The sequence below is a fragment of the Pan troglodytes genome, chromosome 5 (genome assembly GCF_028858775.2).
Source record: "Pan troglodytes isolate AG18354 chromosome 5, NHGRI_mPanTro3-v2.0_pri, whole genome shotgun sequence".
Taxonomy (NCBI): Eukaryota; Metazoa; Chordata; class Mammalia; order Primates; family Hominidae; genus Pan; species Pan troglodytes.
Window position 1 is genome coordinate 168,236,322 of NC_072403.2, and position 27,052 is coordinate 168,263,373.

A 27,052-nucleotide genomic window follows, 5' to 3' on the forward strand; every position below is an offset into this window, starting at 1 on the left:
GACTCCATGCTACCAATCTTCTGGTACTGAGTGAGTGCCCAGGAAGAACCTGCTTCCTAGTCTCCCTGTAAGATAGGCTGGGTCTCCAGGACTGAGTTCCAGCCAGTGGAACATGGGTCCCTTCTAGGCCTCGCAGAAGACATCTCGCAGGCTGTCCACGCAAGCATGGCTCCTTCTGCATCCCGGGAGGCCGTGTGCTTAAGGTGGCAGCAAGACAGGTTAGAAGCGACCTGGATTTCTGAGCCTTCTTTTAGAGGAGAGCTTCCCAGAAAAGCTACCCAGCCTGCAGCAAACTATTACAGGAGGGTGGAATAACCCTTGATTGTGAAAAGTCACTAAGATTTGGAGGTTGATCTTGTAGCAGCTAGGGTTCCTTATTCTGACAAATATACTCTCCTATAGTAATAACATGGAAATACTCATGAATGGGTTATAGTTCCATTTTTCAAATTCCACACAAATATTCCAAATCTCATCATCACCAAGAAGTTTGAATTCAGCAACCGCTGAGCCAAGACTCTCTTAGTTAACTAACCAAAACAAACAATGATCCAACAACTCACCTGCAACACATCCAAGGACCCTCACCCCCTCCCCACAAGAAACTCTTTTTTTCTGGGTTACTTCTAAGACAATCACTTTATTCATGTCATCCCATCTTACCCGACTATTTGGTGCTGTATCTTAGAAAATCATTTTAGAAAATGTTCCTTTTAAAAGCCTTCCAAAACCACAGCATGTGTGAGTGGGTGAAGCATGCCAGTTTATTCCAACTGCTCACAGGATACAGAGGTTGAAGATGCCGTTCCAGTTAATCAATTACAACCCATATGGGGCTGTTTTAATGAGTGCTTCAAGATGCACCTGGAAACAATTAACTCTCGTAGGTAACAATAGCAAGAATAGAGAAAGTATTCCTGTGCTGTTGCAAATGGCACCTTCATTTTGCATCATCTGAGAGTCTCAGGTGTCTTGCAAGAGTGAGGCCCTGTAGCACATTCCAAAAGGAAATGATGATTACTTTGGTCTTTGCATGCGAGTGATCATTGTACAAAACTGATTACCACTGCATGGTGGTCAGTGGGACTTAAATTCATACCGGATGATGGCTTAGGATATTACATTCACACAGTCTAAATTTGTCTTAGAGATGTTCATCCACTTAACATACTTTTAAAGAAAGTTTGGCAAAATGCAAGGCTGGGATGTGACAGTTCTGTGACAGATCTCTCAAATAGAAAAGATAACAATGGGGACTCTACATCACTGACGGCACAAAAATTAGTAACAGGCTGAGCGATCTGAAGACACAATTCTGGATTTAACGTTCTCATATTTTTAAGTTATTAAGTGAATATTGAGATTTATATATTTTGTCTTATAATAGGGTACACAGAGACAGAAAGAGAAAACTTTTTTGATAAGAGTGTTTGAAAAAAAAGAATGGCATTTCAACCTGGATATATTGTAGATGAAGGAGTACATGGGGAAAGAGAGGGAGCACACATTTGCACACAACGCACTGCCCCAGTGATGCATTTCTGAGGAACTTTTAAAACTAGGGTGTAGGTTTGCTATACATACAGACTTCCCTTATTGAAAAGATGCTCCTTTAGTTAAAGCAATGTTTCCCAAAGAGACGTCCAAAGATACCCTAAAAGATAGTAACCTGGGATATTATATACAAATCAGATTCCTCAGCCTAATCTTCAGTCAAATGAATCAGAATGTCTGGGACCTTGGCATCTAGAATTTTAACAATCACCATGTGACTCAGAATCACTAGCAGTGAGAGATGAAGTGGAAGAAATAGAAGGCATCAAAGGCAGAAAGAATTTTTCTGCACATGAACCCAGAGAAGTCAACCCCACAGCAGTGACATTTTTTCAAAATTAAGATTTTAAAGATCAGAATAAATAAGAATTAAATGTGTCTATCTATATAAAAGAGATCAGATGAAAGGGTAGTGTGAGAAAATCATTCTGCATCCAATAGAGATAAATTTGAGGTCTAACTTTTTATTCTACTAAATAGAAATAAAGATCATAAGATGCAAAAGGTAATAAGGAGACAGACAAGTATTACAATGCCCACTGTGCTTAGCAACCAGCTTAAGAAAATACCTTTTGTTCTTCATTTTATATTCCTCTCTACTTTTAGCTTTCTTCTGTTTTTAAAAACGAAGACTCTATAGCAGTCAAAGGGGAAATGTTTTGAAGCAGCTATTAGAAAGACAGCTTTTCTCCCTCAAACAGCCAGCACAATCCGTCCTTCACATATCAGAACTTCTCAGTGGGAGGTTAAATTCTGAAAGTGGTTTGGTGAGGATTTCCTGTTCCACCTTTCAATGTATCATCTGTTTCCCAATCTACTGCATCCAAGGTGCTGCGTCCGGTCCCTCCACCATTGCTAGAGCCTGTGCAAGTGCGACTGGAAATAGATGGAACTTGAGCAATCAAAACCACATTTTCAAAGGAAAAAGATGAGATGGCTCATACTTTTTAGACAACAGGGAAGTTTCAGTACATTTGAACACCAATGAAGGTATGAGAGCAAGACAGAAACTCACAAATGAAAATACTGCATGAACCTTGGTTATCTGCTTGTGAAGCAGATTTCAGCTGCTCAACACAATCCATGATGGCAAATGTTGCAATGCCTAATTGTCGCCATGGCATTCTAAGGCATAGTTTGAGAGAAACATACAGAAAAATATTGTACAGAAATCAGAATATAGCGCGCTTACAAAGAAAGTGACCCTACCATCCAGCTGTGAGCCCATGAGGGCAGGCACATTCCTGAAATGCTCATGAAATTCTCCAGTGCCTCACACACTCCTTAACTCTTGTAGGTATGCATCAACACCCAAATAAATTAATTCATTTTGAAAAGATAGAAAATTAAAAATCACTACAAATAAGATGGGCTTTCTCAAAACTATCAGAAGAAACTCCAGGCTACAGCCTATCATTGCACTGAGTCTTACTGAGTTACTTCCTAAGTATCTTTCAAAACCTTCCACCTTGCCCTACCTCTGCCACCCTCACCTTAATCTCAACCACCATCAGCTCTTTCCTAGACAACTACAAGGTCCTTTTAAAGCATCTCCACTCATTGACAAGCTCGCCTTCAATCTTCTGTTCATATTTCAACCACACTCATCTTTTTCAACTGCAAATCAGATCGTCACATACACAGTGACACACCACCCCACCCACATGCACGCAAGCCAGGTTAAACCATTTCAGTGATTCTCCTTGCCCTTAGAATAAAGACAAAAACTCTTAATATGGCTACCAAGACCTGCATGATCTGGCTGCTATCTGGTCCTACATGGTCACCTTGCAGCAGGCTCCAGCCACGTCGGTCTGCTCTCCAGCCCTCTAAGACCCCCAAGCCACCTCTGCCACAGGGCTTTGCTGCTTGCCGTGCCCTCCACTGGAATCCTTCTGCCCCTCCCCACTTCCTGTGCCTTTCTTTCTTTTTGCAATTACAAATCTTTCAGATCTCAGCTCACATATGCCTTCTTTAAGGAGCCTCTGTCGGCATCTGTGTCTAGACAACTTTCCCTACTGTTTATTCTTAAGTCACCTTAAACCTCTCCCTGGCAGCACTTAGGAAAGTCTTTATTTCCTGTTCATTTATGTGATTATTTGACTAAAATCTATCTTCTTTGCTACACTGAACACTCTTTGAGGGCAGGGATTATGTGTTTAATTTTTACTCACAACTATATCTATCATCTAGTACAGTGCTTGGCATTATAGTTGGTTCTTAAGAAATATTTCTTAGATCCATGAATCAAGTCGGGTACTGATGATTTAAGGGTATCCCATATATCTGTTGGTTCCATATCCCTAGCCTGAGGTTTTTTGATGGCATTGTTGTTTTCTTTTTACATCATGGAAGCTTCCTTTTTTGTCAAATGATACACATTTAAATGATTTAACCAAGTTGCTAATGACATAAAGTCAGATTCAGACTTTTGTTGGAACCAGAAGTCCAAAGTATTCCCAAGCAAAGGGACCTGAGGTAGAAATTTCCAATAACGACATCCACAATGTTTTGGGGTCCTTAGAAAGCTTCTTGGGTATTGAAGCTAAAGCAACTGGCTCCATAATGGTTACAATAGAATGTGATTTCATAATGTTCAGGAAACAAAGTATTAAATTGCAAGTCAATAACAGGATCATATCAGTGGAAATAATTGGTATCTGCATGGGGCTTAAATAAGAAAATTCAATACTGAGACCCAGCTCACAAGCAGAATGCTCACTGATTGAGTCTAACCCCTATGATGAGCTGTACCAAGCATAGGCAGAAAATTTTGAAAGGGCTGGGCATGGTGGCTCATGCCTGTGATCTGAGCATTTGGGGAGGCCAAGGCAGAAGGATCACTTGAAGCCAGGACCAGTTGGAGCAACAAAGCGAGACCCACAACTCTATAAAAATAAATCAAATAAATAAAAGTTTTAAAAAAATAAAAAAAAAAGTTTCCAAGACTTTTTTCTCTTTTTTTTTTTAATAAAATGATCTTTCTTAGTCTCATGAACCCAGGTACATGATATTCAGCAGACGATTTGGATCCATTAAAGATTAGCTCAGCAGATTTTTTTAGCTTCTAAAAATCTACCAAAATATTAATCTTTAATAAATATTTAACAATAACAAAAATTAACATATATAGAGTGAGAGACAAAGAGAACTTGGGCATTTACTCTGTACAAAAACATTGTAAAATTGACAAATTTGTGTTACTGCGTTCACAACTGTACACATGAAAACTCTGAGGCTCACTCACACAGTTGCTAAGCGGCCCAAACAGAATTCAAATCTATCTCAAAATCCATGATACCACCATCCCCACAGCCCTTTTAAAAAGAGAAAATGTGCTGATCAGTTTTTGCAACATGGTATATTAAATATCTTAGTTGCAATGTAAAATACATTAAAGCGATCCATTTCTACCACCCAAGTTTTTAAAGATATTTTCCATAAATTTTTTCTAAAAGAAAGTCTTAAGCAGATTTTAGAATTTTATTTCACACTGAGACAAAGGATAAAGTATCTTCTGAGTTCCAGGCACGTTCCTTGCTATTTCACTCACACAGAGGTCTGCTCTTCATTTTTTTTTTTCTCTTTCATTCAAAAAGCAATTCCACTACCAACCTGAGGTTAGCTACATTAATCTAATGTCAACTCCATTATTGTTAATTATTTTATGGTGGCTATATTTTAAGAGAAGGGGTACAGAGATCCCTCATGTCATTTGATAGCCCACCAAGAATTATATTGAAATAACTACATTGATTTCCAGATCTCAGCAAGCAACTAGGACATAATTAAACTTTTATCTCTGCAAATTTTGCTGTCTTTTTTTTTTTTTTAACCTGGTTACCTATTGTTCAGCAGACTAATCTTATTTTGCTTCTCAGTTGGGCCTAAAATTTCATTCAATGCTCAAGAAATAAATTAAAATGAAAGACATATAATATCTGGACATTTCTCAAATAAGAATTTCCATTGGCATATTTTCTGTGGGTTCATTTTCTTCCTATTTCTTATTTGACTTTAATAAAGCTATATTCTATTGAAGTTAAATAAAAGCGTTCCTCTGAGCACTTGGAGTTAAATTACAATAGCTATAAGTCTGAAGAAGCAGCCATTTAAAGATTCTACTTGACCTACCTTAGAAGAGATAACCTGTAGCTATAGAGAAAGCAGGCTCTACTGGGACCCGTGCCATGTAACTCACTTCAAGCTCCCGGGCTCTTCCCTCCCATGCACATCTGTCACCTCACCTTGCTCCCACCTCACCCCTCGCTATAGGCCTTAAACTTGATGAGAAGGAAACTTTCTCCAGACTTCTGGAAATTTTTCCTTCCATCTTCGTTTTTAAAAAATTAGCAAGTGAAGGAGCAGTATGATGAAGTAGGAAGGGGGAAGGAAAGCCCACCAGGCTGAAAATAAACTTGAATTCCTGTTCTCATTAATGACCTACGTCATGCTGGGCAAGCCCTTTTGTGCTGTCGGTGCCTCAATTTCCTCATCTAAAAATGTAAGGCGCTAGATTAGATCCAGGGCTGGGACTAGGGTGGAGTGAGTAAGGGGTTTACCTATGGTGTCAAATTTACAAGGGTACCCAAAATCAAAATTTATGCAAAAAAAATATGATGGGCAAAATATCAAAATTTTCAATAGTGATAGTCTCAGTGTAACTGATTTTCCTTTCGTCTCAGTACAACTCTGCCATGAACCCTGATTCAGATTCATCTCCCTCTAATACCCTGTGACACGGGTTCTAGTCTCAGCTAACAGCACCTTGGAGGTAGCAGTACCCCATGTCTCCCTAAAGCCTGCAAAGTGAGGTCCAGCCTGGCACAACACCATAGGGATCTTTTCATGGCAACCTGTAAGAATGTCTGATGGGCTCCTTACTTTTAACTCTCTTCCTCTCTTCCTCTCTTCCCGGGGAGACAGTGACTTCATACTGCTGCATTTTGGAGATTCTGCAGGCAATCAAGATTGAAATCACAATCTCATTTCCGTAAGAGCTTTGGGAGGGCACAGATTTCCAGCAAGCTGCCCGTGCCATCCTGGACCCTGACTTGCATTGACTTGATTAAACAGTAGCAGCAGACTGAAGCCTGCGCAGGGGACACATTCAAAGATTTTCTGAGGCTGTCTTCTCCCTGCCCCAGGATATTTCTATCCCTTTCCTCCTTTCCCTCCCAGCAGGTCATCTGGGGAATCCCCTGCTTACTGCCTTTGGGAAGGGGTAGCACAGCATAGAAGGAGGATGACCACAAAGGTAAATGTTGACTTTCAAAGCCAAAGATCAAAGTTCCTCCTTTTATTCCTGAGAACTCAGGAGATGTAAAATACCAGAGTAGGGACAACTGTGAGGTGAATCAAAGCAAGTAAGGGGACCTCATAGAGATCCTCTGAGCCCCAAGGTGGTGCAAGAAAGTGGTAGGGGACCTTAGAATGTCCTGAGGCTGGCAAGGGAGCAGTGGCATGTTTTCCACACTGCTCTAAGTATAAGAGTTCTCAGAATTGGACGAGTTGAATTATTTGAAAAGATAGAGAGAGCCACATCTCATACAGCCAAGTTAGTGGCCCCCTGTGATGGTTAATACTGATTGTCAACTTGATTGGATTGAAGGATGCAAAGTATTGATTTTGGATGTGTCTGCAAGGGTATTGCCAAAGGAGATTAACATTTGAATCAGTGGGCTGGGAAAGGCAGACCCACCCTTAGTCTGGGTGGGCACCATCTAATCAGCTGCCAGCACAGCCAGAATATAAAGTAGGCAGAAAAATGTGAAAAGGCTAGACTGGCTTAGCCTCCCAGCCTACACCTTTCTCCCATGCTGGATGCTTCCTGCCCTCAAACATCGAACTTCCAGTTCTTCAGCTTTGGGACTCAAATGGGCTTCCTTGCTCCTCAGCTGGCAGATGACTTATTGTGGGATCTGATGATCCTGTGAGTTTAATACTCCTTAATAAACCCCTGTTTAGATAGATAAATAGAGATATATCTATAGATTTATAGATATCAATATAGATATATAGATATAGATATGGATATAGATATAGATATCTAATCAGTTCTGTCCCTCTAGAGAAACCTGACTAATACACCCACACTCTGTTTCTTCCTTGGGTGCTCTCCCTAAGAAACTTGTCTACATAGCACAGTGTGACACAGGAGTCCAGAATTATCTGGTCAAAGTGTATGAGGCAGTCTGGATGTGGACAAAGCCCTAGAAGGCCCATCATGGGGGTGCTGAGGCCCTACCAAGCCTCGTCTCACATCTAGGCCAACACGCCTTCGCTATTCTCCTACAAAGCCAACATTCATAAATCTGAAGATGTAACCTTTTTTCAGAAACTATAGTTACTTAGATAATCTGATCTGTTCCCTCTATTGCTCCAGTATAGCTCATGCCCTGTGATTTATAAGGACTTCAACGTTCTTCTTTCATATTTAAAAACCCTTATGCAAATCATGCCAGCAGCACAGCCAACGAAAGTTTTTTGCATTAATGCTCCATATTATTCACATACAAAAATTCCATTTAAATCTCATTAAGCTTGGGACATAAATCCAAACAAACTAGAAAATGCCCTGTTAAGGTAGAAAAGTGACATATGTCTTCCAATCCCCTGACAGAACAATGAGGAATGAAAAAAATGATAAGGTACTACCCATTTAGGACAGTGTACCAATGGACACATATGTTACTTTTCTGCCTTTAACTATTCACAGCCTTCCTGCTTTTATCTCAATAGCATTTAAATGAAGTATTTGTCAGCAACTATTTCTGGTAATGTGAAGTATGTGATTCAGGGAGGCTGTGAGCCGAGTTTCTGGAAACATAGCAGTATCCTGGGAAAATTATAAAAGGTCTGTCTGCTAACGGCATTTTTTTTAATTTCCCTCTAGGCATTTCTTGGGGTTCGTGATATAATTTATCTGTCATGTAGTATTAACAATATACTTTTCAGGGACTTAAAGATTAGTGGGGCCCCTGGGCTGTCTGTCTCAACTTGCTGAGCACTGAACGTCCTTCACATTGTCATGCCTCATCTCTAATCTGGCTTTTCCTTTAAAACAATTATAATATCAGAGGGTTACATGGGCTTTACAACAGTGCCCTACACTCTTTATGACCATTGCTAATTGGCAATTAGTCGAAATTTTAATTCTATAATGTGTTTAGGTTAGCAATTTGGTGAGTTAGGGAGAAGCAGCTTTGGCCTTTGGCAATTGCAAATCTGAGTTTATCTCCCCTCTCAATGTGAACAAGCACAAGTTCAAGCGGTGCCCTGAGTGACAGCATTACAATATCATAATCATTTACAGAGCGTCCGCACAGAAAGAAATGAATTTTGGGAAAGCATTCAGCAGCTGCAGGACTCCCTTAGAAGGCTTAATAAAAGTATCTTAAAAAGTATGAAAGCCCTTGCTGTTTCAAAGTAAAATGAAGTAGCTAGCCTATGTGGACAGCCCTCCAGCCACTCTCATTGAGCCTTCAGGGACTCCACCAGAAAAGGAGACATGTTTGTCTCCAGGCGCCAGAGGCTCAGGTCTGTTGTCTGTGGTTGTCAAGAGTAAGATGCATGCATAGGACCCCATCTCTATTCATTTTAGAGAAAGACAATGAAAGAGACACAGGGAGAAAAATGGAGAGAATGACTAAAAAGGCTATTTGGTCAAAGACACAAGACCCACACACCCGGTGCCTGAAAGGCATTTATCCTCTCTCACCTAATCTCAACTCAAGCAAGGCTTCCCCGGGCACCCTTTCCCACTCCCCACGCCACAACTGAGGTGGAGCCCTCCTGGGACACATCACTGGAGCAGTGTGCAATGTTGCTTCACCGCACTTCTCAGTTTGTCATGGTGAAGGAAGGGCAGTGAGGTGGGTAGGAACACGACCTCTGCAGCCACCCTGCCAGGGTTTGGATATCAACTCTGCCACGTGCTGCCCGATCCTGGGCAAGGAACTTATCCTTTGGCACCACAGTTCCAAAATGTGAAAGGCATCAGTAAAATGTGAGTTATGCATAGAAGATACATTGTTACAAATGCCTAGCCCATAGGATTCAGTAAGTGTTGCATGTTATCATTATTATTTTATATATACAATTATCCCTCTCTCCCAGTAGACTAAGAACCAGTGAAATTAAGGACTGTTTTGCTCACCTGGAACAGGACTTGGCCAAATCGATACTGATGGATGCATAGATAACAGTGATCTGAAAGCATTCTTGTAATTATTAAACATGCATAATTTCAGATGTATCCACATGCTTTTTTCATTTAAAAAATGTTATTGAGGTATAATTGATATAAACACTGCACATATTTAAAATGTACAATTTGATAAGCTTTGAAAATCATCACCGCATTAAGAGAGTGAATCCTTTATAATCCCTTCTTCTAGCACCCCTACCCCACCCCAGGCAACCACTGATTAGCTTCCTGTCACAATGGATTAGTCTCTATTATCTAGAATTTTATATAAGTGGACTCTTCAGTATGTAATCGCTTTTGTCTGCCTTCTTTCATTCAGGCTATTTATTTTGAGTTTCATTCATTCTATCAGGTGTAGCAATATTTTGTTCCTTTCTACCTTTGAGTGGCATTATGTTGTATGGATATACCATAGTTTGATTATCTGTTGATAGACATTTGTGCTGTTTCTAGGATTTGGCTATTATTTAACAAGACTGCTAAGAACATTCATGGATGTGCCTTTGTATAGATATAAGTTTTCTTTCCTCTTGGGTAAATACTTAGTAGTGGAACGGTTGGACCATATAATAGGTCCAAGTTTAATTTTTTTAAAAACTACCACACTGCTTTCCAAAGAGATTGTAACATCTTACTTTCCACCTAGCAGTATATGAGATCTCCAGTTCCTCTACATCTTTGGTAATACTTGATGTAGTCAGTCCATTTAATTTTTCATTCTAACAGGTACGAAGCAGTACCTCACTGTGGCTTACTGTGGCTTTTCTTTGCATTTCTCTACTGGCTAATTGATGTTGAACATCTTTTCCATGTGCTTATTTGTCATCTGCATATCTTATTTGAAAAATTGTTCCTATCTTCAGCCAATTGTTTAAATGAGTTATTTTCTTACTAGGTTTTAGAATTCTTTATGTAGTCTGCTTAGAGGTTCTTGATCAGGTATGTGTTTTGCAAATATTTGCTCCCAGTCTTTGGATTCTCTTTTCATACTCTTATATAAGAGCCAATTTTTTTATTTTGATGAAGTTTATGAATCAATTTTTAATGGATCAAGCTTTTAGTGATATATCAAAGAAATCTTTGACTAACTCGAGATCACAAAGATTTCCACCTGTTTTCCTCCAGAAGTGTTACAGTTTTGAGTTCTACATTTAGGCATATATTTCATTTTGAAGAGTTTCCATTGGTAGAATGTGTCTCAAAGTTCACCAATCTTGGTGATATGGTTCATCTGTGTTCCCACTCAAATCTCATCTTGAATTGTGGCTCCCACAATTCCCGCATGTTGTGGGAGGGATCTGGTGGGAGGTGATTGAATTATGGGGGTGGTTCTTCCCTGTGCTGTTCTCATGATGGTGAATGAGTCTCCTGAAATCTGATGGTTTTAAAAACAGGAGTTTCCCTGCACAAGCTTTCTCTTTGCCTGCTGCCATCCATGTAAGATGTGACTTGCTCCTCCTTGCTTTCCGCCATGATTGTGAGGCCTCCCCAGCCATGTGGAACTGTAAGTCCATTAAACCTCTTTTTCTTCCCAGTCTCAGGTATGTCTCTATCAGCAGCATGAAAATGGACTAATACACTTTGTTTCTCATTTTCTCTACCATATTGAACTATGTTTGTATAATGTGAGGGTAAATAAACATGAGTTTCAGGAATAAAAGGGATCAAAAACTTGACTTCCCTCATATTTGTGTTTAAGATCCTATCACAGGACATGGAATCATAGAAAGTGAGCCAACACAGGAAAAGTAATGGAAAGTTCTAGAGTAAGCCTTATTCAAAAGACTTAACCAACAAACAGATCAGAGTAGGTGGAAAGAGAAACAAGGGTTAGGAGGATTTCAGGAGAAAGGAGAGTGAAAAGAGGGAGGGAGAGTGCAAACGGATAGATGTGTTTGATTATTTGAAAGACTTTACAAAGCATTTGACAAGTTTTGATCTCAAAAAAAGTTTAAAGACATACATAAAAATAAGCAAATAAAAAATTGTATAATTATTAACTTCAGGAAAAACAAAAAGTTGTACAAGAAATGAAATCTAATAATACATGACATGGCTTGACAATAAAAATAATTTACGTACTCATAAAAACATAAAAACTGTCAGATAATTAACTGAAAATATAATTCAATTGAATGAATGAGTTAGTCAAGGGAAGAGTTGTAGACAAGCTAAATCCTCAACTACCATTAAAGAAATGTAAGAGATATTGACTCAAACTAAATACTCAACACTATAAGCACATTTCTTAGAAATATGGAGGTCACCACCTGAAGTTAACAGCTAGAAAAATTTGAAGTGATTGCTTCTGGGCATAGAAGGGTAGGGAGTGGCTGTCCAGTGGGAGGGCTAAACCCAGGGACTCCATGTAGAGTGGAGAAATGAATAGATGGAAAGTGTTGTTGTTGTTGTTGAATTATGAACATATATTTGTTTTCAAAAATTGATTTTTAAAAATGCAAGAAGTTACTCTTTAAAGTCTTATTAGTGAGTCTCATAAATAGAGCCTTTGACTAAAGAAAATCAGCAGGACAATATGGCTATCCTGGGAGAGGGAACCTAAGTAGTGTCTGCTGTCTTCTCTGTGTTATGAGAACATCTCTCACATTCCATTTCCTCTCTTAGCCCCTTTTGACTTCTCTTCCCATCTTTGCAATCTTCGCCACCCTAAGGGTCCCTGAAAGGTCACTCTACTCTAAAATTGGAATAAATCATTGCTTTCAAAGGGAAATAATCAAATGCAAGAGGGAAGGAATTGTGGTTCCAGATTCTACTCAAAATCCAACCACAGTTTATCCTAAATGGTGTCAGCCAGCAATAGGCTTTGTGCTGCTGCCGACAAATGCGGTTCTCTTAGGACTACTGGGTGATAGTGACAGTGATGTTGCTGTGGTCTTCTCTGGCCATTCTGTCAGAGGAAGGGGTGTTGTTGGTAAAAAAAACAGCCCAGCTCAGACAATGCAGCAGCTGCCTCGACTAAGAATAGAATCTGTGTTTGATTTGAATTAGCCATTTGAAACAAGAGCAAAACAGCTCTGAAAGTAGTACCATCTGTTTTCCTTTAAGGCTGGGTCATAAATAACAAGATGAAAATATATTTCCTGTTCTGCATTTGTGACCTGAACTGCCTTCCACTGTGTTGTCACTGACCACTTCTGCTGTAAACGCACATGACATTAATTGGGCAGCTGTTGGCTATGAGGTGTGTAGACTTTGTTGTTGCTTTGTTTTGTCTTGTTTCCTAATCTCTATACTTATCAGGAGCTCCTTTATTTCACCTCTCAAGTGTTAAGCAAAAAAAAAAAAGGAAAACAAAAAAACATAAAGAAGTTATTCTTTGTATATTTTTTAAAAAACAACTCACACTCCAAATAGCGAAGTGATCAAAGAGTGTAAAACTGTGGCTGACAATTCCTGCATGGTAGAAGGATATCTTCCAAGTCAAGGTCAAAATGAATTAAGAGGTAAGGGAGAAGACAGGGAGATTATCCAGCATTATTTACCAGGCTGGACTTGCTAATCCCCATAATATAAGAATGGAGAGAAGAGAGAAGCATCAAGAACAGAGAGAAGATTCCACAAAAGCACAATTGTTCCTCCTATGGAGATCAGGACTCTGTCCTTGAGTCCTTCCTAGCTGGGCTCTCCACCAACTATAAACTGTGATTGACCAGCACTTTCCTTAGTTATCTTTTTAACTGTCATTCATACTGAAACAACTCTGGTTTTGTTTCCTCGATAACTCAAAGGGGAAAGGCTATGATGGCTGGTAGGCCATCCCCTTTTTAATGCTCAGCTTGGCGAGTTGCCAACATAGTCTACGAGGCATTTCAGATGACAGACATGCAAACATGAAACGCACCATAAAGGGCTGTGGTCTGTGCAGGTTTTAGATCAGCCAACCATGAAGGAAGCTGCACTTAACAGTGAATGTCTCCAGGTTATAATAACATGTTCTTTTAAGAAACAGTGTGGAGGGTAAGGGGAGGGAGAGCATTAGGACAAATATCTAATGTATGCGGGGCTTAAAACCTAGATGATGGCTTGATAGGTGCAGCAAACCACTATGGCACATGTATAGTTATGTAACAAACCTGAACACTCTGCACATGTATCCCGGAACTTAAAGTAAAATTAAAAAATAAATAAAATAAAATAAAAAGAAACGATGTAGAGCCAAAGACAGACAAACAGAAGTGTTATGAGGCATATCCAGACGTTAAGAAAGGTGTTGCCTTGGAGACCTGGTACAAATGCCGGGTCCTCGGGATGACGCTGCACACTTGACAACATGGAGCCCAAGCACAGCAGGGACCACACAATCATCGGCTGAGAGATCGTAATAGAGAAACAAGGTTGGGGAGGACCTGGTAACACCATGCTTGGACAAACACAAAAGACTTCTGATGAGTTTTCCTGCCTACAGGCTCTGCCTATCCAGACCACTCTGGACCATGTTGACAGATTAATCTTTTAAAAAATGCCATCAAGACAACAACTACAAAAAATCCAACCACCTCCATTCATTTCCTGTTTCTTCAAAATCATCCTTTCCTCCCAGTTTGTCCCCAGACCACCCCTTTAGCTGGTCTCCCATGGCTCACCACACTTCTGCGTTTGCTCCTTCCAAAGCCTCTGCTTATAATACACAACTCTTGCCCCATTTCCATCGACTACATGAGGCCTCCCACCCATCCTTCAAGGCAGGATCTTACCTCACTTTTCCCAGAGTTTGCTCCACCACTCCAGCCATGGGAGCTCCATGGACGAACAAAAAAAGATCAAATATGCTTTGGAATCACCACATATGGAGTCTTCCTTTTGGAGAGTTATTATGTAATTGTCACAGAAGGCTCTGAGAAGTCACACAGTGAAGAAACCTTTTGAATCTTTCTGGCTTGTGGTAGCTAAACATATTTGACCCCAGGACCGTGTGAATCATAACAAACTAGGGGCTTTTTTTTTTTAAGAAACCACTCAGGAAAGCACTGACTGAAACCCACCTCTTTCAGGAAATCACTCCTGAACACTCCATCCCATCACTCTAGCCCTGCTGAACTTAAGACATAGTGATTGTTCGCACTTCTGCTTCAGTACGTGAAATGTCTGGCCATCTTCTTATATATGTATGCCAAAATGATATTAATAGTAATCATAATAGATACCATTTAATAAGAACTAGTTACTTTCCAGGAATGAAACCTAGAAGTCATTTAACCAATGGTTATTCTTTACTACAAGGTCAAAGTAATTTCTCTATGCTGAATTTTCCTTTTTGTTGAGTTAAGACAGTAGGATAGTAAGAGCCATGTGCCCTTCCTATTCACCTTTTGTCTGGTTTGGTTTCATTTCAACATAAAAACTAAGTCTTATATCATTGGTAAAAGAAAAAGTACAAAGTTATATGCAATGGTTACTTTTTAAGATAACGGAAAAATGAGAATTAAGAAAAGGACTTCAAAGTTAATTTACCAAAATCCAACTACATCCTTGACATGTGCTGACCCCAATAATGCATTAATTACAAAAGGATTAACACTTTTCTCCATTGTAACAATGTAGTCCTCTGTCAATGGAAGGTGATAACAATATTTGCATTCATCCATTAGCATAGGATTCATAGATTATGAGAAAGGTCTTAACACTCTTCCTAAATGAAGTTAAGCATCCAGTGAAGGGACAGAGCTTCTTTCATAGTCTAAGAAGAAGAAACATTTTCAAACACTCAGCAACATCTTGCTCCCTGCTCTGCCCAAAGCTGCTAGGGGTGCTAGGAATGTGCTGACTGGCAGTATTTAACCTGTTTGCATGTAACTGGCTACACTGCATCAGCAACTCATTCTGATGATACTGTACAAGACACTATTTTCTGCATTATACACTCAGCCTTCCCTTTTTCTGCTGCCCACTCAGATAACTGTCAAATTTCAGATTGGATGCAATGGCTCAGTGAGAGAGATAGAAATAAACACTATTTCTTCCCTGAATGATTCAACATGTTGCAAGCATGTTGGACTGGAGAATACCATTAGCATGGTAAATTTTAGTTATAAACATTTAGAGTTATTTTTTTCTTAACTAAATTCCAACACCAACTCTACTACTGTCTATGCCTTGAAATAGGATTTTGTACTTTTTGTGGAATGACATGACTCTTTAAAAAATGTAGTAAATATAAGGATATTTGGGCCAGGGAAAGAAAAAAGGATTTATGAATAGTATACACACCTTCAGGGGAATTTTTCTTACTCTTTCAAGTTTGTCCTCTCCTCTAGGTCAAGTCAGTAACACTGCCAAAGTCTTTAGAGGCATAAGAAAGCCTTTCACATGCTTATAACCTTGAAAGATGAATAGAAGAATATCTAAGAACTTCCCTTAAAGGTTCATTTTTTTTTCTCTATGAAAAGGATATTTGGTTGAAAATAAAAGAGTTAATAAAAGTGCCAAATTCTACCACATTTCTGCCACTATTTAAACTAGTTACTTTATCCTACACACACTTCCTGAGGTTTGAGCTCTTAGGCAACGTGAAAGGACGTGGTGGCATCATTTGATAGGCTTGGTTTGGTAGGCAGAGTACTCAGCTGACTCCCATAATTTTTGTCTCTTTGTGTCCCTTTTGCCCATGATTATGTTCTATTGCATGGCAAAAGACATTGTGTAAATGTAATTAAGGTCACTAATCAGCTGACCTTGAATTAATCAAAAGAAAGATTATCTGAGAGAGCCTCAGCTAATCATATGAGAACTTTACAAGCAGAGAGTTTTCACCAGCTGGTGGCAGAAGAGGAAGGCAGAGATTCAAAGAGTTACATGGGATTCAACATGAATGAAGTCCTCTGTTGCGGAGATAAGAGAACCATGCATAAGGACTTGAGTGTGTGCACTGGGAGCTGAGAGTGTCCCTTGGCCAACAGCAGGCAAGAAAATAAAGACTTCAATTCTACAACCAAAAGGACCTGAATTCTGACAACAATCTGGATGAGCTTAGAAGGGAATTTTTTTCCAGAACCTCCAGGTTAATTCCAAACCCCTTGATTTTGGTCCTGTGAGACCCTCAACAGGGGACCCAGTTGTGTCTACCCAGATTTTTGATCTACAGACCTATGAGATGATAAATGGGTATTGTTTTCGGCTGTTAAATTTGTGGTACTTTGTTCCACAGCAATAGAAAATGAATCCACTTGATATTAATTGAGAACTGGTCTCCAAACTTTTTCCACTATTCTCCTGCTCAAAGTCTCCTTTTCAACCAAATTGTATTTAATGGCTCCTAAATATACCTTTTGCTTTCTGCTATTCAGTATTTACGCACATTATTTCACCATTCTGGAAGGCCCATTTTCTGTTTAATCAACATCTTTGAGACCAACTCAGATGTCATGAATGAAAGGATCCTAATACAGCCCGCAGTTCTCTCTCCAAAATCGAGTACTCTTCACCTGTATAATCTGTTGTCAATTACTCATGTCCCACTTTATGGTACCTTTTCTATGTGGTCTGTATCCTTATTTTATTACTACCTAGTTTTTGTTAATTAGCGAGGATCTTGAAAGCAAGGGCTCCTAATTTTTATGCCTCACTCTACCCTTTATATACCTTGCACATCACAGGCACCCAATAAATATTTGTTCATTTGTTTTGTTCTAAAGTATCTCTCTTCAATGTTAATGAGATTAAATGACACCAAAAGTCCAAAGAAAACCTTATTAGCCAAGCAGTAGGAATCTCAGCAGTGACCTGCCCCACATTCTGCGTGGCCTTTAACTATCGTGAACCCTAAACACACTTAAACTGTCAAAATTAAAAATGTAACTGCAAAAACAAGATAATCACAGAAAATAATTTTTGCCAATTGATTTGTGTGACTTTCAATGACATTGTAAGCACCCAACTATTCCCTGAGCTGCCAATTTGCATAGGAAGGGATGTTCTCCACAGACTGTATTTACAAAGAATACACCATTCACAGGAATGTGCAGGAGAGGAAAAGCACCAGAGAAAATACAAAGAGTTTTGAATGAAATGCTGTTAACAATTAAGAATGATCAACAGAACAGGCTTGAAGAGGCAAGGGCCGGAAGTTACTTGCAGCGTTGCAAACCAGGTAGATTTGGTATAATCCCTTGAAATACAAATGGGGCTTAAAATCCCAGCTTAGACATTTACTCAACTAAATGAACCTATTTTAAAGTTGCGGGGAAAAGCAACAAGAATATAATTTGGAAAAATAATGAGAGTCAACTTCGTCACAGCCCAGTGCCTCCCTCTGACGTTACCACCCAACCCCATAGCAACATGTTGTTCCACAACTGTCTGAAAATTAAACTTGAGCCTTAAAAATGTCACTATCTATTTTTCTTTGTTTCTCAAAGGAAAATGTAAAATAAAAATCAATTTTACATGCATTTTATGTGCTCTCTAATATATATAGAATCATAGAATCTGAGTGCTGGCTGAGACTCTGGCAGGCTATTTTGTTTATCCTTCTACATTAGGCAGGCCCACACTTAATCCTTCCTTGATAGGAAAATCTCTATCATTTTTAAAGACTTTCAGAGAAGGAGATTTCTTAGACTCTCTCGAACCTACTAAGGTAGTTAATAACTTTTCTTATTATCTAGCCTAAATCCTTCACACTATGCTTAAGACTCATTTCGTCTTCTCTGACGTTCACTAGAGGCAGGAGAAAATTTATCACTCTCTTTCATATAAGAAATATTCATATACTGATAATAATTATGGCATCGGCTCTGCAATCTCCTAATGAAATATTCCACAGCTATTGTGGTTCTCTGTTAAACTTTCTGCAATTTCTCCTGCCCTCTTTTATCTATAAACCTCAAAATGGTTGCCAACCTCTGTTAAGGATTTAATTACCTGATACTGAAATCTTTGATAGTTCTTGTATGTTACACCTTGGGCATCCATCCAGGGCCATATCTCAGGAATATAGGAGGAAATAAATCATCCAAGGCTTTCCTCACTCCAGCAAATAATTTTATGAAGATAATTTAGTTGAAATGAGTATTGAGGGCAGCTATGAAACGTGAAAATAAGTCACAGAAAGGTTGCCTATATAGAAAAAAATCCCTGAAAGTAAATATATCGCAATGTTGATAGCAGATGTCCCTGGATGATGGTGGAGCTATGTGCGTGTGTGATTTTTCCTTCCTTATACTTTTCTATATTTTCCAAACTTCTTGTTATATGTACGTGTTAATTTTCAATGTGAAGAGAGCATGTGTGTGTGTGGCAGGGATGGGGTGTATTGACTGAAAGGGGTAAGGAGGAACTGCCTGAGAGAGTTATAAGGAGGGGAGGTGGTAGATGATCAACTGAAAATTGCCCCTGTTTTAGCACTAAAAGTCTTGTATCTCAGGAAAGCACTCAGACCCAAGCTAATCTGGATGGTAGATCACCCCAGAAGTAAACAGGCTAGGAGACATTGTAGTTGCTGCCCATGGCAAACTAGGAATGGGAGTAGCGCCCAAGTCATTATTTTTCCCACCAGCATGCAATTTGGAAAGATGATGAAAGTCAGCATCATCATTCACCTTTTCCCCATGTGAAGTTGACTTTCATTACTTTTCCACCTCCCTCCCTTATAACTTTCTCAGGCAGCTCCTCTTTATTCCTCACAATCCATTCCCTCCTTGCCACACACACACATACTGTCTACTCATTAAAAATTAACACCTACACATAACAAGAGGCTTAGAAAATGTAGAAAAATATAAAGGAGGAAAGACCACACTATGCACACAGTTCCACCATCATTCATGGGCTGCTAAGGACCCTTAAGTTTTGGTGACCCAAATGCATGAAAAGGTAGAAACGACTGTGTGTTCTGACCATTTTCTCTTTTTCATCGACAGAGCCACTCGCAGGTTTAGTCAAAGTAATAAGATCATTGTCGATTGGATCAGAACAGAAGATTCTAGGCTTGTTTTGCTTTTTATTTATGTAGTTTTTTCCTATTCAGGTCACAAGAACTCAGAAACACCAGGACCACAGTTTGACAGCCAACTTCAAGGCACAACTTTGGGTTGGCGTGTTGACTCTAGTACCTGACATTGGTTTCTACCCACGGAGCCAGCTCTGTGAAAAACTGTGCCGCAGGGACACAGTGCTGACTTTTCACCGACCTCCACTTAGAACCAGCCTTCCCCCCACCAGGAACCTGGCAACTATCCTTGTTGCGGTGAGGAAATTGGTTTTTAAAAGTGTTTTGTGGTAACAGTGGATCCTTAGGAGATAGTATAATAACATTGGAGAGCAAGGTTTCAGGTAAGGCACACAAAGCTCAGACAAATCTACTGGCAAATTCACTCACTCACCTCTCAGCCTCCATTTACCTCCCTGGAACAGCAGTAATAACCATACTTAACTCACAGGTGATACAGTTACCTCTAATATCCCTGGAACAGGCAAAATACATAGAACACATAATAAGCATGTGTGTGTACATGTGTATAAAATACATGTATATACACACACACCAGCCAGAAAAGAGCCAGAGTAGGAGTCTTCTAGAATACTTCATCATTTCTTAAACACTTATCCAATGCTCACTGGAGGGCAGACTGGGCCAAATATAAGAATACAAGATGAATCAGACATGGCCTCTGTCCTCCAGGGGTTGACAGTCCAGTCCAGGGAACAGGTGTATTCCCTGGACTGGACTTAACAGATGTATTCCCTAAGCAGGTCATTTCAGCACCATGCAGTCAGTTCTCCAAGAGCTCTCTAAACAATGAAGCACATGGGTAGCCAGTGCTCTGAAGACTAAGATGAGGGACACTTTACACAGCAGAGATGACCTTGGAACTCAACCCTGTAGATAACAATTTTTAAGGCTGGGCAAGTGGCTCACGCCTGTAATCCCAGCACTGTGGGAGACCAAGGTGGGTGGATCACCTAAGGCCAGGAGTTTGAGACCAGCCTAGCCAACATGGCAAAACCCCGTCTCTACTAAAAATACAAAAATTACCCTGGCGTGGTGGCGTGCACCTGTAATCCCATCTACTTGGGAGGCTGAGGCAGGAGAATCACTTGAACCTGGGAGGCAGAGGTTGCAGTGAGCCAAGATTGCACCCCTGCACTCCATCCTGGGTGACAAAGCAAGACTCCATCTAAAAAATAAATAAATAAATAAATAACAATTTTTAATTTTTTCAATTTTAAAAGCATACATCTTCACTATCAAAAAATTCAGAACACGTAAGCACAAATAAGCACATTATACTCATTTGTAGCCCCAATGTCACAAGATAAACAACTTTTAGCGTTTTTATATCCTTCCAGAATGTTTCATATAAATACATATGTAAAATGCACATATGGGGCTGGGTGCGGTGGCTCACGCCTGTAATCCCAGCACTTTGGGAGGCCGAGGCGGGCGAATCACAAGGTCAGGAGATTGAGACCATCCTGGCTAAAACGGTGAAACCCCGTCTCTACTAAAAATACAAAAAATTAGCCAGGTGTGGTGGTGGGCGCCTGTAGTCCCAGCTACTTGGGAGGCTGAGGCAGAAGAATGGCCTGAACCCAGGAGGCGGAGTTTGCAGTGAGCTGAGATCGCACCACTGCTCCCCAGCCTGGGTGAGAGAGCGAGACTCCATCTCAAAAAAAAATGCATATATGTATCCTTAGTGAGGATTCTATAATACACAGTACTTTGCAATCTGATTTTTTTTCACTTAAAAATATGGCATGAACAGTTAAATATTTTTAAAAATTAAGTGCAACTTTTTAAATAGCTGCGTTGTATTCTACCATAATGCATGTATGCATATGTTGTCTAATCCACTCTTCTAACAGTTTCCAGCTGTTACACTGAACATTCCTAGTCCATAGGAACTAGAAGATTTATTTAACAGGAACAGTGGCTTGAACCTGGGAGGTGGAGCTTGCAGTGAGCTGAGATCACACCACTGCACTCCAGCCTGGGCGACAGAGCGAGACTCTGTCTCAAAAAAAAAAAAGAAAGAAAGAAAGAAAGAAAAAAATCAAAATAAGAGAAATGCAGTCTACAGTCTCTTTCAAACTTCTGCAACCACAGCCCTGTCTGCACAGGACACCTGTTGACAGCTTGGAGATTACCAGCGCTCTGACCGTGACCTAGAGAAACGCCAGGCAGGCGCTCTACAGAACTCCAAACTTGATTCCTTACAATGACAATACAAAGCAGCGAATTGACCTTGCCTGCAACAGAACAGGTCAAATACCAAAGGGAGAAGAGCAATAAAGGAAATAAAGTCTTTCTGTGCCATCGTTCATCACACATTTCTTTCTACATTCTTACATCTCTGAAGCACGAAACCAGGACGTGTCTCAGAGTCAGTGGCATCTGACAATCTCTGTCTGCCTTATGGTAATTGCAAAAGAGTTCTTACCATCCAACCATGACTGAACATCAGCAGTGTGGGGAAAAAAATCCTGAAAAAAGAGAGGCACACTCTTGAGTTCTGGTAAGAACTCAGAATCAGTTGGCCGTGGAAGACAGGTTGGGAGGGAGTGCCAAGAAGTGATCAGCCGCATTCCTGAAACACAGCACACTAGCTCTCCCCTGAATTCCAAAGCCAAGTAAAAAGCTCTGTGCCAATGGTCTTTTGCTACTTTATAGGTTCTTTTAAGAAATGATGAGTCACCAGTGTCTTCAATGTAATAGGTATCTACAAAATCATGGACATCAATGATGCTCAATGAAGAGTGAGACAGAAGAACTGAACTCTTGATGTAAAGAAGCTTAGGAATACTTTAACCCACCTTAGGAATACCTTACCCAACCAACCTTGAAATTTTCCCAGTCCTCAGACAGCATGAGGCTGTCACAGAGGCAAACCTTTCCAACCAGCTTAGTCCCATTTACCTTCCTTGTTCTTGTAGGCGTAAGAGTGACCAATGATAAAAACTTGTGTCTAAGTTCAAACGGTTCTTTCAATAAGCATAAAATAAAATCAAAGTGATAAGAAAACTTTAGATCACAGCTTAATGGGCAGTGATTTTTCCTCCTTCATGGTATATAAAATGACGGGGCATTTAAACTCAATTGTGACTTGGAATTAATAAAATGGGTAACTGGCTTTTAAAAAGAGTATTTTACCCAATTCTCTCTTTCTCTCTAAAACATTTTGGATTTTATTCTTGAATAGCTAAAATTCCCAAGGAAATTCAATTCACTTCCTTTAGAGTAAAATTTTGAGAACTGCCCTTGGTTACCTTATTCTTTAAGGTCTCGGAATTGTCACTCTGCTCTTGCTGAAAGTGGCAAGCCAGCCACCTCCTAAAGCAAATCTCCATAACAGGCTTTCCTCAAGAACAAGGCTTTGCCTTAGACCAAGTGTCCAGAGAAAATTTGGCCTCTTCTAAGTTTGTGTTTTCCTCTGCAATTCTCTTTTTATAGTTGAAGCTAGTGGTAAGGTCATCCAGCCTCAGCTGGTCTCAATTATACCCCTCTGTCTGAAGCAGAGGCTGGGGGACACCCAGCACTGTCTCTGGCTCCTTCACTTCCCCTCTATGAAATGACAGAATTCAATAAGATATTTTCCAGGTCCCTACAGCATTAATTCTATGCTTTATGTTGACTTCTCAAAAAGACCAAAAGTATTGGTATTTCCTTTGTATTGTATACAAAACAAGTATATTATATGAAATTAACCATTTTGCCTTAATAAGCAGATATAGATCTTTTTGTTTTAGTTTGGTTTTTTTGTTTGGTTTGGTTTTTGTTTTTGTTTTTGTTTGAGACAGAGTCTCGCTCTGTCGCCCAGGCTGGACTGCAGTGGCACCATCTCAGCTCACTGCAAGCTCTGCCTCCTGGGTTCATGCCATTCTCCTGCCTCAGCCTCCCAAGTAGCTAGGACTACAGGCGCCCACCACCACGCCCAGCTAATTCTTTTGTATTTTTAGTAGAGACGGGGTTTCACCATGTTAGCCAGGATGGTCTCGATCTCCTGACCTCATGATCCACCTGCCTCAGCCTCCCAAAGTGCTGGGATTACAGGTGTGAGCCACTGCGCCCAGCCCAACAAGCAGATATAGATCTTTACAACTCTCACAGCATACTGCTGATCAATGAAACATATAAAAAATTAACATTTTTCAAAAAGTCACACAACATATACCAGCAACACTCTGAATTGTTTGCCTTCTGTTTTTTGTTTGTTTGTTTTTTGTTTGTTTTTTTGAGACAGAGTCTTGCTCCATCACCCAGACTGGAGTGCAGTGGCATGACCTTGGCTCACTGCAACCTCCACCTCCCAGGTTCAAGCAATCCTCCTGCCTCAGCCTCCCGAGTAGCTGGGATTACAGGCGAGTGCCACCACACCCAGCTAATTTTTGCGTTTTCAGTAGAGATGGGGTTTCACCATGTTGGTCAGGCTGGTCTCAAACTCCTGACCTCAGGTGATCTGCCTGCCTCGGCCTCTTGAAGTGCTGGGATTACAGGCATGAGCCACTGTGCTCGGCCTCTGTTTTTTAAAATTATTTATTTTTTCATCCTGAAAGTAACCAGATGTGCTAGGTCTTAACAAGATTCCTAAATTGAGATGGGCAGTGATGATGAAGTTAACTATTAATGTTATCTACAGCTCCTAGACTACAAGGCTGTGAGGTCAAGTTCATATTCTCTTTGTTTGCTGTGATATCCTGAGCACAGAACATGGTGCATAGTACATAAGCATAAACAGCTATTTACTGAAGGAAGAAATTAATGACTCAATAGCATTGAGAAACAGGAAATGAGGGAAAAATTAATTTTTACATGCCTGCTACGTATGTACATTTTATACCACTGCAAATAAGTACAGATAATTTAATTAAACTAACATTCTTCTAAACTTTCTCTCCTCTAGCACACAGTTCTGAAATACAGAAACAACACTTGCATTTTTATTGATCATAGAGCAATGGGTGATTGATCTTGAAATCTGTAGGATTATTTGTAGTACACATGCACATGCATCTTTTCAATCACTGATTATCAACCAGACAGCCTCAACCATAGCAAAAGGGGAGTCCTAATCTAGATATTTGAAATCTTTTTTTTATTTTTAATTTTTGAAGACTTAGCCTCTTGAGAGAAACTTTGAAGAAAACATTGAATGGAGAGATAGGCCTTTAAATACCAGGATTATCACTCCCTAAAATAGATATGTTGCAGACTCCCCAAACAATGATGGGAGATGCTCTTAGGTGGCAGAAAATTTACTTTTCTTTTCTTTTTTTTTTTTTTTTTTAAGAGACAGGGTCTCTCTTTGTCGCCCGGGCTGGAGTGCAGTGGTGCAATTATAGCTCACTGTAACCTCGAACTTCTGGGCTCGAGCGATCCTCCCACCTCAGCCTCCCAAGTAGCTGTGACTACAGGCATGCACCACCATGCCCGGCTAATTTTTTTATGTTTTATAGGATGAGGCCTCACTATGTTGCCCGGGTTTGTCTCAAACTCCTGGACTCAAGTGTTTCTCCCACCTTGGCCTCCCAACATGGTGGGATTACAGGTGTGAGCCACCACACCTAGCTGAAAAATTACTCTTAAGGAAGACAAAGGTAAAATTCTTGAGAGTCTTGTGACAAAGGAGAAATGAGCTTTTGGGTGTGGTACAGGGAAATGGAATCATATAGCCTCTAACAGTCCCCCAGAGGTATCTCAGAGGAAATGGGAAGCCTGTTCCTAGATGCCTGCACGCTTGTGAGCAGACAGAGGAAGGAACACAGCAACAGCTTCAGTTGCCCAGAGCCTGTGGGGATGATAAGAACAACAGGACAGTGTGGGGCTGCCAGGTGACCTAGCAAGAAAGGAGGAAATGGCAGGGTTTGAATGCCTATGCCTTTACTGGTTTGGGGCTCTGAGACAAAAGTCCCACTGGCATTTGGATTTGGGATCTTGTTTATCCCTGGTTTTAGTATGCCTTAGAAAGGGAAGAATAATAACACTGAAGTTACTTAATATTTGAGATATACATCCAAATTCTTACTATCTTCCCTAACTAGTTTGCTGAAATCCCAGAATTCTAATAAAAATTAGTATTCTTAACCAAAATTCATGAAATTCATCCACCAAACTAATCTGGAAATTGTCAGGACAAGCTTCTTCTCATCTGTCAGCATTTCTGGATCTTTCCATGTTCAAAGGAAATATTGATGTGCAGGAAAAAAAAAAAGATAGGAATGGAGAGGTGGTGAGCAGGGGAGAATGTAATTCTGATATTTTTCAAACCATAAAAAAAGTTTGAATCAGGCAGGGCATAGTGGCTCATGCCTGTAATCCCAGCACTTTGGGAGGCTGAGGCAGGTGGATCACTTGAGGCCAGGAGTTTGAGACCAGCCTGACCAACATAATGAAACCCTGTCTCTACTAGAAATACAAAAAATTAGCTGGGCGTGGTGGAAGGTGCCTGTAATCCCAGCTACTAGGGAGGCTGAGGCACAAGAATTGCTTGAACCCAGGAGGCAGAGGTTGCAGTGAGCTGAGATCATGCCACTGCACTCCAGCCTGGGCAACAGAGCAAGATTCTTGTCTCAAAAATTAAAAAATAAATAAATAAAAAAAAGTTTGAATGAGGAAATGCTGTTATCTATCACAACAACAGAAGTGTACACCTTAGGTCTATGCTTTTATGATTCTATGCATTATCCCAATGTATTAGCTAATAATAAGCACCACACTATACATTTTTGTCAGGTTGGGTAATTTAATTGGTCATATGTGACTAAATATTATAAAGTCAAGTGATAAATTACAACCTGATACAATCACTCAAATCATCTTCATAGATCACAGAGTTATATATTCAATACATGAATATTCAAGAACATATAACTAGTAGCACAATTTTTCACAGTATGAAGTTATTTGGTGGGGTCAGGGAGAAGTAGGAATAAAGACTTATTTCATCCAAGCATTCTAATACTTATTTGTTCTGAAGAAAAAAAATGCAACTGCTGTATTGCCATTATTTGGCAGGAGTTTAGAATGTCTATTTTTACCATTCTTTCATTGAAGGAAAGTTGGGTAGGGGAAGAGATACAAGATAGGAGCATTGTGTATAGTCCATTCTCACACTGCTATAGAGAACTACCTGAGACTGGGTCATTTATAAAGAAAAGAGGTTTAATTGACTCACAGTTCTGCAGGCTGTACAGGAAGTATGGTTGGGGAGGCCTCAGAAAACTTACAGTCATCGCGGAAGGGTAAAGAGAAAACAATCAACTTCTTCACATGGCAGAGCAGGAGGAAGAGAGTGAAGGGGGAATTGCTACACACTTTTAAACAACCAGATCTCA

At 40.0% G+C, this 27,052-nt stretch overlaps 1 long non-coding RNA gene across 1 annotated transcript in view; it reads right to left on the bottom strand.

The window, feature by feature from the left end:
- LOC134810251 (uncharacterized) overlaps positions 1-27,052 on the bottom strand; it is a 128,917-nt gene that overhangs the window by 14,932 nt on the left and 86,933 nt on the right. The gene's annotated exons all lie outside the window — the stretch shown is intronic.